Raw genomic sequence first — 11,912 nt, 5'->3', positions numbered from 1 at the left:
GGAATACAGGTGCTTGTTTCAAATGTGGTCAGATGGATCATAAAATTGCTAGCTGCCCGCTAAATACTGAAAATCAAGTTGGCCAAAGAACTTATGAGGGACAACATAAGGGTGGTGGATAGATTTCTAAAACCCAAGGAAGAGTTTATGCGCTTACTCAACAGAATGCACAGGCTTCCAATACAATGGTGACAGGTATGAAAAATTTTGAGGATGAAATTTTTTTTAGGGGTGAAGAATGTTATAGCCCAAAGCCCAAGCCCATCTAGCAAGACCCAAGCCCAAAAAAAAAAAAAACAAAGGGAGAACAGGGGAACCGGGAAGAAGACTCCCGGTAGGAGTCTTCTTCTCCGATCAAACCTTGGAATCGGGAGTCCTAGGACCTCTCGGAGTCCTAGGGCTCTCTATAAAAAGACCTCCCCCTCCTTAGAAGCCGATCATCGGTCCTCTTTCCCTCTCTTTCTCCCTGATTTTTCGATTGGAGCCGCGGACACTCATTTTGTTCTCGCCGTGATTGCTTACCGGCGAGGTCACCGGAGGCCGAAGTAAGCCTTCCTTCCCTTCCTCTATTCTTTCCCCTTCTTCCCGTGCCTTTGTGCGCGACTGCCGGCGACGGGTGTCGCCGATTCTTGGTCGGAAAAGAGACCTCTGTTTTGGCCTCTTCTTCCCTTAGATTTTCCGACGCCGGTGATCACAATCGACCGCCGGTCTTGCCCCTCCGAACCTGGGAGAGTGGCCCCCCTGCCGCCGAATTCGCCGTGTCGGCCGTGGCCTGAACGGCCGATCAAGACAGGAGACCCGTCGGTCCCCTGTTTCGGCCTGGAAGGAGCCCGAGAGAAAAAGAAGAAAACGAGAAAAGAAAAGAAAAGAAAAAGAAGAAAAAGAGAAAAGAAAAGAAAAGAAAAGAAAAAGAAAGAAAAAGAAGAAAAAGAAGAAAAAGAGAAAAGAAAAGAAAAGAAAAGAAAAAGAAAAAGAAAAGAAAATAAAATATATATATATAAATAAATAAATAATAAAATAAATAATAAAAAAATGAGAGAGAGTTTCTCTCTCTTTTCTCTTCTTTCAGTCTGAACCCTTATTTTCTCTCTCTAGAATTGAATTTTCTCTCTCTATTTTATCTCTCTAGAATTTTCTCTCTCTAGATTGTTTCTCTCTCTTGATGGATTTTTCTCTCCAAAGTTATTCTTCTAGGATTAGCGTAGTGAAAGGCTTCATTTTGATGATTTTGATCGAGTTTATGGAAGAGTTTGATTTTAAGTGAGGTTTTGATTTGAGATTTATTTAGATTTAATTGTGAATTAAAAATTAATGTAAAAATATAATTTTGGATAATAGGCACTGAAGAATCTCCTAGAAGTTAGTCGATCTATTCATTCAGTGCTCTGTGAAAGGTAAGTAATGAATCATCTTCTCGAGATATTTCATATTTATTCTGAAAATAAATAATTATTCTCTGAAATTATGCATGATTTATGAAATTATGTTTTGAAAGAAAAGTGCTTTTGAAATATTATGGTATGTCGATTATGCACACGTTTAGTGAAAAATTATGATATATTATGATACAAAGTGTTTTGATACAGATCGGATTTATTCTCTCAGCCTAACTATGTTTCAGTGGGCCCCGTCAATGGGGATTATACGTTGGTACTCAGTGGACCCTGCCAGTGGGGGTTGTGCGCTGGTGTTTGTGGACCCTGCCAGTAGGGGTTGTGCGCTGGTATTCAGTGGACCTCGCCAATGGGGGTTAAACGTTGGTCATAGTCGAGGCTGTTGAGTTACGAGTGTTTTGAATCGAATCGGATTTATGATTATATTATATGTGAATATTTGAAAATATTAGATTTGTATTAAATCAGTATTAAATAATTTTTATATTTATTTACAACATTGTTCTTGAAAGTTATATAATATCTGAAATATCTAGTTGAGATATTTATTACTTACTGGGCTGTCTAGCTCATTACCTTTCTTTCTATTTTTTAGATTCAGATAATTAATTTCGAGTGTGGGAAGAAATATTAGGACAGAGCTTTTAGAGACGAGATTTAGCATTGTCAACTTCATTGAACTTAGATCTATTGTTTTATTTTTAGTAAAATTTTATTGGATGTAAGATATTTGATTTCATTACTTGAATTAAAGTTGAATAATAATTATTTGAATTTATTCTGCTGTGATGCATTGATATCGTGATGAAATACCTTGCATGCTTATGAAGAGAGTTCTTCATAAATATGCGGCGGTTGCCGCGATTTTCTGCTCGCGATCTCGGGCTGGGAGCGTGACACATCCACTGAGATCCATGACAACCAATGGTGGCATGTGCTCTATCTGAAACAAAAAGTGATAGGCACCAAACTCAGTATAGTATGCCTCCAACCAACAGCAGAAAAAAGAAATAGTTTCTCCGTACAGTGAAGTACAAGGAATGGACCGATTCAAAGGGCGTCTATATTTTTGACACCCCATTTGATACCTGGCAGTGTTGAACCTCCTCCTGGTGTACGTGGTAGGGAACAATCCAGCTGGCCGGCTAAAGGTTGATGCTGTGTCAAGGTTTTTTGTGACAGCTATGTTTGATGAATGAAAGCGCGGCAACATATGCTCCACATTTTGAAGACTCCAATTATAATGAAGCACAATGATGAGTAGACATGATGATATCAGACAAATATTCTCTTGCTTCAATGTGTTAACCAAGAAACACTTCATTTTTTTTATTTTGTAGACACTCAATATTTATTCTTTTATGCACTCTCTTGTTTTTAACCCTCAGATTTTTAACTTGCATATTGAACTGATGGTACCAAATCATTCCAACTCCTCTCTGAATATTGATGATCTGCCTAATGAGATCAGTGTGATTGTGGTTGCAGAAATTACCGTATGACTCCCCAAAGCTTTGTTTATGCTCCTGAAAAAATAAGATGTTAGTACCAGAAATGTATATAAACTGAGCTTAACATCAATGCTGATCAAAACGAATATCTTGATGTTTTCTAAAACAGCCAATGTTTGCATAAATGTATCCGTGGCTTCCATCTTCTCCAAAATTTCATCCCCTCTGTTGAAACTGGACACCATAATTATTTGTATGTCAAAGATATAAACAATATGAGTCAACATCTGTAATTTCATTCCATTGAAAATCTCTAAATCTGGCCTTATTAGCCAAATAATCTACTACTTGATTTCCCTCCCTATATATATGGGCCACTTTAAACTCTTCCGATTGAGTCCTCCAAGTGAAAATGTCCTATAGAAAAGGAAATTATTTAGGCTGTTCACTTTTAAAGGCTTCAATCCAATGATAACAGTAAGTGAATCACCTTCTAATAAAATGAGTGGCGTGAAATTTAGTAGCAGTAACATATAGAGATGGCAATGGGTAGGATTTGGGTCGAGTAGTATACTACCCATCCCCAAATCCGAACTTAATACCCTATACCCAAACCCTACCCGATACCCAATCGGGTAAGAAAAGAGATACCCATCCCCATACCAACGGGTTCGGAGATATCCGTCGGTAACCCATTTCCCCATACCCAATCCATACCCACCCCATACACAACCCATACCCATCCATTCTATACAAAAAAAAAAGTAAAATAATTTTATGCATATTATCAATCAAATTACCAATTATATATATATACATACATACATACGCACATACACACTTCTAACACACACACACATACATGCATACATATATGCATGCATACATATACATACATACATGTTGCGGCCAATCGCCTCGTCGATGCTGGGAGACCCCGGGAGTGGAGCCTCCGGAGGATTCTGAAAGAGAGGCCGACGGTGTGCGCGGCCGCTTTTCCTTCCTCGCCCGTTCCACCGGGGAAGGAGAGGGCCGCTGAGACCGTCGGTCGTCGCGCCGTGGTCGCCCCTCCTCCTCTCCGTGGGAGCGCTGTTGAGAGCGCTCGCATGGGGGCGACAGGGGTCGGCGCGGCCGTCGGCGGCTGCTCCTGGAAGGCATAGGTCGGGCCGCCGGTTGTTGCTGGAGGCTTTTAACTGCGTCGGTCAGTACGGTCATCTGCCGTACGATGGCCGCAATCTGGGCCTCCGTGGTCACTGCAGGATGCGGAGAGCTAGGCTCCGCCGTCGGTGGGGGCGGGGAGGCTTCTTCCCGGCGGGAAGAGCGCCTTGCCGACCCAGTGATTCTCGATCGTTGAGCTCTTGTCTTTGTCATGCTGTCCCCTACCTGGCGCGCCAATCTGTTGCGGCCAATCGCCTCGTCGCCCAATCGCCGGGAAGCGTGCACCAGCAAAAGGAAGTCCGCACTGACCGGAGGCGGCTCCGACGGGGACCCTCCGACGGTCAAGTCAGAGAGGTGACTGGGCAACAGTGAAATGCAGACAGAGAGCTCTGAGAAGGAGAGAGGGAGAGGAAGAGAGAGGAGCGAGCCTGCGTATGTGGGAGAGACGAGCGAATCGATCCTTTGCACTGTTGCCTTTCCCGGTATATATAGTGGAGCACGGTATGGCGCCGTCATTAATGGCGCGGACAAGTGAGGAACTGTCAACTCACTGTAGGCTGTCAGAGCCGCCGTGAAAATGTCATGTCGCCGTGTAGCCGTCTAATCACCAGGGTTGACCCGGCTCTCGGCGGGACAATGCCCCTAGGTAACTGTGCCGCATGTCCGTGTCAGAACTGACAACGTCTGGCGGCCGTACGGCGGTTGGTGGAGTCGGCCGACCCAAGGTCGGTGGCCAGCAGAGTGGCGTCGGACTCCTCCGTCGGTCGGCGAGCTTCGTGTGGGTCGGCTACCGGACCTCTGGGTTTAGTCGGTCGGGAATGGACCGTGGAATGGCCGCAGTTAGCCGCTGCCAACGTCCGTTGGCCTGTCGCCCGACTCACGATCGGCCAGTCAGAGTCGTTCGTCGGGCCGTCGGTTGGTCGGTCAAGCCGCCAGCTGTCGCCGTGTAGCCGTCTAATCACCAGGGTTAACCCGGCTCTCGGCGGGACAATGCCCCTAGGTAACTGTGCCGCATGTCCGTGTCAGAACTGACAACGTCTGGCGGCCGTACGGCGGTTGGTGGAGTCGGCCGACCCAAGGTCGGTGGCCAGCAGAGTGGCGTCGGACTCCTCCGTCGGTCGGCGAGCTTCGTGTGGGTCGGCTACCGGACCTCTGGGTTTAGTCAGTCGGGAATGGACCGTGGAATGGCCGCAGTTAGCCGCTGCCAACGTCCGTTGGCCTGTCGCCCGACTCACGATCGGCCAGTCAGAGTCGTTCGTCGGGCCGTCGGTTGGTCGGTCAAGCCGCCAGCCGGTCGGGTCCTCCGATAGTCGGTCGGTCGGTCGGGCCGCCAGCCGGTCGGGCCCTCCGATAGTCGGTCGGTCGGTCGGGCCGCCAGCCGGTCGGGCCCTCCGATAGTCGGTCGGTCGGTCGGTGGGTATCCCCCAACAGTACATATATATAATTATATATATATATAGAGAGAGAGAGAGAAAGAGAGAGATCATATATATGTGTGTGTGTGTGTGTGTGTGTATATATATATATATATATATTCGGATATGGGTTCGGATATTACCCATATCCATAGGTTCGGATCGGGTTCGGGTAGAAAATAGCACTACCCATACCCTACCCATATCCGTACTATAGTTTTCGGGTTTTACCCAAACCCGAACCCAAACCCAGTCAAACCCTATTTTTCGGGTTTGATCGGGTTCGGGTAGAGTGTATACCCATCGGATCGGGTTAATTTTGCCATCCCTAGTAACATACATACCTAACCAAGCAGCTATTATTTCAGCAAAAAAAATCAAAATATTAAATAATTTTTTTCCACCAACCTGTAAGAAGCGAGCTACATGGTCTCTGAGAACATAAGCTGCAAAAGCTTGATTTGATACAAGAGAGCCATTAAAATTTATTTTAATAAATCCATAGAGAGGAGGTAGTCAAGAGACTGATAGAGATCTACTGTTATTAGCAGTGATGGATTGAATGCTATCCCAGTGCCTAAATAGGTGTGAAGCAGAACTGCTGATGTAAATCATGGCTCTGCATAAGACTTGCACAGGCATAGAATGAGTATGGCCAAATATGTGCTTGTTTCTCACCTGCCAGATTATCCAAGTAATACAAGCCACAAAAATTTTTCACTCCTTAATAATATTGGCATTTTGCATAAAATCAAACAAGCTTGTCAATGAGTTGAAAACCTGTGAGAAATATAAAGTCTGTACTAATGTGCAACAGGACATGTGGTGAAAATATGATCATAATCTTTAATAATGTCAGGACACACATCATAAAACCTACTAGCAGAAAGAATTATATTATAATGAGCAAGATACTGCTTTGTTGGTAGTGTAACCCAAATTAATTGCCACCAAGAGTATTGAACACGAGATGAGATAGATAAATGCTAGATGAGATTAAAAAGATGAGCATATTTATGTAAATTTGGTTGAACCTCAAAAGACAGCATATCTTTAAGCAAAACATAAGGGAGCTTAGATAGGCCCCAGTCTAATAGTTGTGGGTTTAACTATAAGAGCTAATACGCCATCTCTGTGCCATACTGTATAGGGTCTATTGGACATATACTATGTACTAATACCAACTGTTATGGATGTTTTGTACTATCCGATTCAGCACCATACAACGTACCTTGAGCTAATTAGTGGGTATCATATATACCAATACCAATGACTAGTTTCTATCATTTATTCATTTGGTCAACTGGAGTTTGGCATGTGCGACGAGAACCAATGAAATGCATGAGCAGGTATTTTGGGAATCAGAAAATAAAAAACACAAAGCTGAAGCCTCAGGTCCTCAACAGTGGAGGCATTCAAGTTAGAAAAATTTAGATTGATAATAGAATAGAAGCTTGCACAAGAAATCATAACTATCCAGAACTACATTGATGGTTATACTAAACTAAGCACTTGCCCCTTATGGACGGATGGCCAAAGCATGCCTCTATGTTGTTTTCTCAAACATAAATTTTTTGTTCTTGATGTTCATTATTAGGATTTGACGTCTCGAGATTCAGTCCACATTGAGCCCACAATGAGGTTCGCGGCAAAAAAACGAAGTCCAACGAGACCAAGATTATCCAAAACGGAGCTCGGACGGAGAAGATACGAGCTTTTGAAATCGACACGAGATCCGAGGCGACGGAGGACCGCCGGCGGCCGGTGGAGCGGCGGCGGCGCGGCTCAGGCGGGGCCAACGCGTGGGACGACCCAGGCGCGCAGCCCAGGCGGGCAGGTGGACCAGCCAGGCGTGCGGCCCAGGTGGTCCAGTCGGGCGCGCGGCCCAGGCGGGCGTTCGGCCCAGGCCCGCGTGCGCGGGCCGCCCCAGGCCCAGGCGCCCCTGCCTGGGCCTGTACCCCGGTCCACGGGTGGGCCTGTGGACCGCATGAGCGTTTCCCACGCGTTTCTCGCGGTCCACGGCACTATTCCGTGGATCGGAGCGCGATCGGAGGGCGTGGGTGACTTCCGATCTTGATCCAACGGTCTGAGACTTGATTTGGGTTGATTAAGGAGTCCTAAACCTAATATAAATCGTGAGGCACAGAAAGGTCTGAGTGGTCTGATTTTTGCCATATGGAGCCGTACAGAACCCGTAAAGGAGGGAGAGAACGCTGTATGCTGTGAGAGAAGGAGCAGGAGGTTCCTGGACAGCGGACGCCGGTCACTTCAGAGGTTCAGAGGATCTTTCAAGAGAGATAGCTTTTGAGAGGAGAACTTTTAGAGAAAGAGAATTGGGTATACAAGGGTTGAGGGTGAGGTCTCCTCTTGTAAAATTTTTTTTTTCATAGTGAAGTTTACATACCCGTGGAGACGAGCCTTTTTGTGGCTGATCCACGTATTTTGATTGTTTTTATTTTGTTTCTTCTTTCTTCCTGCTACATCGTATGGTACTAAAAAAATCTTGAGAGATGGTGTCCTAGCTAGACATCCATCTAATATTCATGTTAGTCTAAGCGGAAAGTTTGGAGATGCAGAAGAAAGCAAAGACTCCGTCCAGAAATTTAATAGCAGCACAAGAGGAACGGCTCCGTAATAGCTAAGTTTGTTCATCTATATTTTTTTTTTTTGTTTCCATATTGTTTTAGTGTGATAATCCAAAAAGATGAAATATTACTTAAATCTTTTCATTTTTTTATAAGAATTTTCCATCAATTAAAAGAAACGGAAACAGCAGTATGCAACGTTGGAAAGCTGTGAAACGTTATGGGATTGGCTTGTTATTGTTTGCATATTTCATTCATTTGAAACGTTATGGGATTGGCTTGTTATTGTTTGCATATTTCATTCATTTGACCATGGTTAATAGAGAGGTTGATGAAAGGGGAAAAAGGCACTAAAAGATGCAAACAAGATTAAAACAAAGGAAACAACTTTCATTATATCTAAATATATATAACATCGATGCATGGAACATATATAATCAAAAAAAAAAAAACAAGATACTCGGTAGGGTAGGTTGAGCCTCTACTCTAGTGGAAAACCAATATAGGATAAGGACTATGAGAGGACGTTAAGCGTTAAAACTAGTTTAAAAGCAATTTTAGGTTTTGTACAAATCAAGTCTTCTTGCTATTTTTAGTTATAAAATATATATACTGGCATGTAGTATTGAAAGTGGTATGGATAATATCCGTTCAAATTTATTTTTATATTCGAATCAATTCGGATATCTATAAAAATTTGAAGATCTGATTAATATTTATATCCGTATTCATATTGTTAAAAAAAAAATCAATATGGATATGGATACGAATAAACAACTTTCCGATCTGTATCCGAGTATCCGAATCTATCTATAATTTTATATAATTTTATACAGTACTTATTAATTTTTAAAAAATATATATAATTATATAAATATACTATTAACTTGATTTATCATCTATTTAGTAATATCTTTAATTCAATAGGCATAAAGCTTAATTATCCAATTTATATCCGTAATTATATCCATACTTTCCGTATCTAAATTGTATTCGTATCCATTTAAAATAAATATGAATATGATTTTTTTGCACCTGAATTATATCTATATCTAAATTTTAATTCGTCAGAAAAAATAAGTATAGATATAGATATACTGACATTTAATCTGTATCCAATCTAGTTTCAACTCTATAAGCATAATAACTCTTTCTTAGATGGTTGCCTGGTAGTTTCTGTGTAAATAACTCAGCTTATTTGAATAATTTTTTTTGGATAGTTAATTCCAACAACAAGCTATCTAATATAGCCTCATCTATTATGGAAAACGCACAAACAACATCCCTCAGGCGTCATGCTTGAGCAATTAATTAGATTTTGGTTGAGATAAAGTTATCAATCATTTAATATAGTTGGTTGATAAGCAATTGATTTTTGGGTGTAAATAGTTATAATGAATTTTCTTGGTACATTCATGCAACCTCCCACTAAGATAAATCACAAAGTGCACCTTCAAAGTTCCTTTTCATTCGGATCATCCTCATATTTACTTGTATTATTATTGCTTATAACATCCAAAATATTAATAGACAAGATTTCCATCTTGGTATCGGATCCATACCAATACCGATACCATTTTATCATGTTATTGATACATGATTCGATGTAGTACGAAACAACATGTCGAGTATCGATATGACATAAGATCATGTATTAGTATGAGATGGTATGGTACATCATATTGGATAGTACAACAAACCATACTAATAGATAAAATATAAAAATCTTGAGGTTTGTATAAAACAAGAGTTTCTCACAGTCACACTCATTTGCATATGTGCGTTGCACGTGGACGCTGCGAGAGAGGGAGAGATTTCATCAATATTAGGTCCAAGTAAGCTAAATCCACTCCTAATTAGTTTTATCAAGTTAGCTTGGAGTGATTAAGGTTCGCCATCTTGAGTTCTTCAGCAAGGTACACCTTGGGAGACGATTGATTGAAACCCCTCCCGATTATTAGGAGAGAAAAGGTGATAAAAAGAGAAAAAAAATGCAAGTTTAAACAGAGAATAAAAAGAGACATAGAAGAGATTGCTTGCATCTTTTATGTCATCATCATCTATCTATAATGAGAATGAGGATTAGTTTTTAGCAAAAAAAGCTTTGAAATGCTAGCAATAGGGGGTGTGCAATGAAATCGATCAAATCATAAAATTGATTTGGAACATTAATTTAGTTCACTTTAGATCAAATTTTTTCAAGTTCGGTTTGATTTTTGTTCAAATATTTTAAAAATAAAAAATGATTTAATTTTGATTTAAATTTTAAAAATGAGATTTAAACCAAACCAATCTGTATGTATGTATGTATGTGTATACAGATAAATGACAAATCATACGCTATCTTATTTTGTCAAAAAATTTGGCCCATTTAGCCTATCCATAAGCTACCTATTTAGTATGCTTAGAATTTAAAATAATAGCAGTCTATTTAGCCTATTCCATAAGCTGCCTATTTGATAGAAGCCTAATAGCTCATAATTCAATAAACCAAACCGAAGTGAATCAATTTTTTTGGATTGATTTTAATTGATATTTCCGTATGGTCAGTTTGGTTTCATTTTCAGTTTTAAAAAACTAATTTAAGTCATTTCGATTTAAAGATTGATCCTCAATCAGACCATAAACACCCCAATGACTTTTGAGAAAAATCAAATAAAATTTAAAGTATAGTACATACAAGTATACTAATTTTTCTTATTTGTCTATAAAATTTTTGTACTTTCCTATATTTATTTACTCTTACAGGTACGTCAATTAAATATTTCCTTATCTATCTACAACCATTACTTGTAATTCTTTCTAATTTGTTTACTCTCACAAATTTTTGTTAGGATATTTTCTCTATTCGTTTGAAACATGATTCTAAATTTTCTTTATTTATTTACTTATTTTGACAAAATGGTAGTGAGAATATAGCATATAGACAATACGTTTGGTATGATCTCATCAAGAAGAAATTTTATTTTTTATTTATTTATCCTGATATTTTTCAATTTTTCTTAACATTTATTTTTTGTGTATGATCCATTCCTTACATGTTTGTAACTGGTTTTTCAATTTTTTTCTTATTTTGTTGAAAGCCAAATTTTTGCTGTTTTTGTTTGTTTATTGTTAGGATTTTAACTAGATGAAATCTTTTTATTTCTTTTAAATTAACATTTTAATTTTGTTTTCTTATTTACATATAACCAAGATTGCATATGTAAACTAGAAAAGTGGAAGGATACTTTTAAGTTCAAAAAATGACAGATGGAATTTAGGAAAAATAAACCGAGATTTCAAAACTTGTATTTTTATAGAGCATAGATCTTAGAGTTTCATCTCTCTTTAGTCTCTATTTGTTGCGGTCTTATAAATGGTCTCGGATCTTCTCCAAAAAAAAAGAGGGGGGGGGGGGAGTTTCATCTCTCTTTAGTCTCTATTTGTTGCGGTCTTATAAATGGTCTCGGATCTTCTCCAAAAAAAAAGAGGGGGGGGGGGGTCTCAGATAAAAGAGAGGTATGACACACTGGCTTGTTGAGAAGTTTCAAGCAAAAATATTCAGAAATTGATTTAAAGAATCTTAATCAATTTAAACAAATCAATTTTTTTCATTAAAATTTTATAAAAGTATTCTCTGAATCATTTGAGAAATCATCAAGATGACTAGTGCACAAATCTTAGAGCCCGTTTGATTGACTTATTTAAAATAGATTTAAAGTTACTTGTGACTTAAGTAGCTTTTCTAGCTAAAAGTCATTTTGCTTTTCTATCAAAAAAAAAAGTCATTTTGCTGATAAGCTGTTTGGTGTTTGGATGGAAGTGTTGAAAAGCTACTTAAAACAAAAGAATAAGTTGTTGACTATTTGGATGAAGAAATGCTGAAAGGTTACTTATTCAATCAAATGACCAAAAAAGATATGTAGT

The sequence above is a fragment of the Elaeis guineensis genome, chromosome 7, assembly GCF_000442705.2.
Source record: "Elaeis guineensis isolate ETL-2024a chromosome 7, EG11, whole genome shotgun sequence".
Classification (NCBI taxonomy): domain Eukaryota; kingdom Viridiplantae; phylum Streptophyta; class Magnoliopsida; order Arecales; family Arecaceae; genus Elaeis; species Elaeis guineensis.
This window is presented reverse-complemented; position numbering follows the sequence as displayed.